The 2,787-nt window shown below is 41.5% G+C and overlaps 1 non-coding gene across 1 annotated transcript; it reads right to left on the bottom strand.

The window, feature by feature from the left end:
- Positions 1-1,950: 1,950 nt before the first annotated feature.
- LOC135148576 (small nucleolar RNA R71) lies at positions 1,951-2,057 on the bottom strand. The gene has a single exon (XR_010286656.1). It is a non-coding gene; the product is annotated as a small nucleolar RNA R71 (small nucleolar RNA).
- Between the last annotated feature and the right edge of the window lie 730 nt (positions 2,058-2,787).

Genomic DNA, 2,787 nt, shown 5'->3' with positions numbered 1-2,787 from the left:
TTTTGTGGGTACATCTTCTACAAACCCTCACGAGAACACACTCGTCCACTGGAGCTATCTAGGGGTTTAAAGGGCTTGTTGCATATGCTAAATGCAACCGCGATCACCTACGGAAGTGGTACTAGAGCGAGGAAGGACATGCACGCGAGAACGAGCGGGAAGCGAAGAAACAGGGCCACCATGACAGACAGTAGCGCGCCCGCGCTACTTGTTAGCGCGCCCGCGCTACCTTCTGCTGTCACTAGCGCGCCTGCGCTAGTTTAGCGCGGCCGCGCCCAGCAGAAGTGCCCCGGGCCGATTTTTGGAGCTTTTCTGACGGATTTTCGCAGCGGTCGAGGCCCGGTTGACTTGGTCAATGTAATTTAATTTCTCGTGTGTAAAACCCTAGCCTCCAAGTAGTTTTTTATCGTAGAATATCGTATTATTCAGTTTTTCTCTTGTAATCAAGCACATTATCAGTTTTGTAGTAGATCGTTCTTCGCGAGGAAGTGACAGTTTCGAGCGAGATCGTGAACATCAATTCTGTAACGTTGTGTTCTTTATTATTAATTCAAGTATTTTTATTCCGTTTAATTCTCATAATTTATTTATCATGTTTTCACTAGAACCCATGATGTCGATTAGTTCGATTATGAACTAACCGCCTTCATGGGATTCTAATGGATTTATCGATGTAGTCTAGTAACGAATATTAATTACTTGATTTTGCGACGTACATTGATTTCTTTGCATGAGCCGTGCTTATTCTTCTTAGGAGCGTAGCTAACTTCTAAGTTGTTTGTTAATTCTTTCTGAAGCGAGAGTGGATGATTGAATTTAGAACTATGACATGTAAACATAGGATTATGTGAATGAAGCATAATTTGTGGTAGACTTGAACTATTTTTATCACCCTGTGTAATCACAATAGACGACTTGCTATTAAACCTCTCTGCTTACACTACCGCTATAGAGATATAGGGTCTGAGCTTTGTTGGTGTCCATGAGATTTCTGTCTTAATTGCGGATTTTGATTGGTATGATATGTGTGCAACGAGAGTTGGCATGTATTACTTTCGTGTTGTCTGATTAGGATCAACAGTCGCATGTTAATCAGTAATTTCAATTCTAGATGAATTCGATAATGAAGTTAGAATCCCATGTGTTTTCCTATTCTGAATTTGATTAGTAATTTTAGTTATTAGTATAAAAGAACCCATCCTTGTTAATTGTCTTGGCAGTGAAAATTGATCATACATTGTTGCATAGGTGCGTATTCTTAATTCACCAGTCTCTGTGGGAACGAACTTAATATATTACTTGTGATCACGTGCGCTTGCGTGTAGATTTTTGCGAACAAGTTTTTGGCGCCGCTGCCGGGGACTCGGTGTTAATTAATTAGTTTATGTACTTGTCATCAGTGTGCATTAAAATTCACTGACTAGGATTCTATTCTCTTCTCACTTTTCTTCTTTTCTTTATTTCAGGTACTTGGGTCGCGTTTATGCAAACACGTTCTCAGACCCGTAAGAAAGCAATTGATTCATCTTCTACTTCTTCTTCTGATTCTGAAACAATGACAGAACCTGAAGCACAACCAGACAGTAAGGCATTGAAGGATTTCTCTATGCCAAAGATCGATGATATCCAATCAAGCATTGTCAGGCCTGCAATCGCAGCCAAAGCCTTTGAAATCAAACCAGGAACTATTCAAATGGTCCAGAACTCGGTACAGTATGGGGGTTCTCCTACTGAAGATCCCAATATGCATATACGAAATTTTATAGAGATCTGTGACACTTTCAAATTTAATGACGTCTCTGATGAAGCTGTGAAGCTAAGGCTTTTCCCATTTTCACTGAGAGATAAGGCTAAGGGATGGTTACATTCTTTACCATCTGGTTCGATTACTACATGGGAAGATCTAGCTCAGAAATTTCTCACTAAATTCTTCCCCATGGCAAAACTGCTGCACTACGAAATGCTCTATCTCAATTCTCTCAACAATCAGGAGAAACATTCTGTGAAGCCTGGGAGCGATATAAGGAGATGCTAAGGAAGTGTCCCCATCATGGCATGCCGGATTGGATGCAAATAAACAGTTTCTATAATGGTCTTGGACCTCAATCCAGACCTATGCTTGATGCTGCTTCTGGAGGTGCGCTATGGGCTAAGAGTTATGAAGAAGCTTATGATCTTATTGAAATGATGGCTGCTAATGAATATCAGAACCCTACTCAAAGACTTACTCAAGGGAAGGTAGCCGGAATTCTTGATCTTGACACGTCTACAGCTATAGCAGCTCAACTTAAAGCTCTCACGATGAAAGTCGATTCTCTGGCTCACCAAGGAATTCAACAGCCAATCTCTATTTGCGAATTATGTGCTGGGACTCATGCTACTGATCAGTGTGCCATTTCTAGTGAATCAGCACAATTTGTGAGCAACTTTCAGAGAGGTCAACAGCCTGCTCCAGCTACTTATCATCCTAACAACCGAAATCATCCTAATTTCAGCTGGAGTAATAATCAGGGGTATAATCAACCTCAACAAGGATTTCAACAGGGACCTAAACAGTACAGTCAGGCTGGGACTTCACAACAGTATGCACCTAAACAGCCATATCACCCTCCGGGATTTCAGAATCATGGGCAATCAGCTAACGAAAGGTCTGACATGGAAGAACTAAGGCTCATGTACAAGAGTCAGGCAGTAACTTTAAAAGCTTTGGAGACACAAGTCGGTCAGTTAGCTAATGCTTTACTGAGCTGACCACAGGGGAATCTCCCTAGTGATACAGAGGTACCA

The sequence above is a fragment of the Daucus carota genome, chromosome 8 (genome assembly GCF_001625215.2).
Source record: "Daucus carota subsp. sativus chromosome 8, DH1 v3.0, whole genome shotgun sequence".
Lineage (NCBI taxonomy): Eukaryota > Viridiplantae > Streptophyta > Magnoliopsida > Apiales > Apiaceae > Daucus > Daucus carota.
The sequence above is the reverse complement of the archived record's forward strand: the minus strand, read 5'-3'. Positions and strand labels throughout refer to the sequence as shown.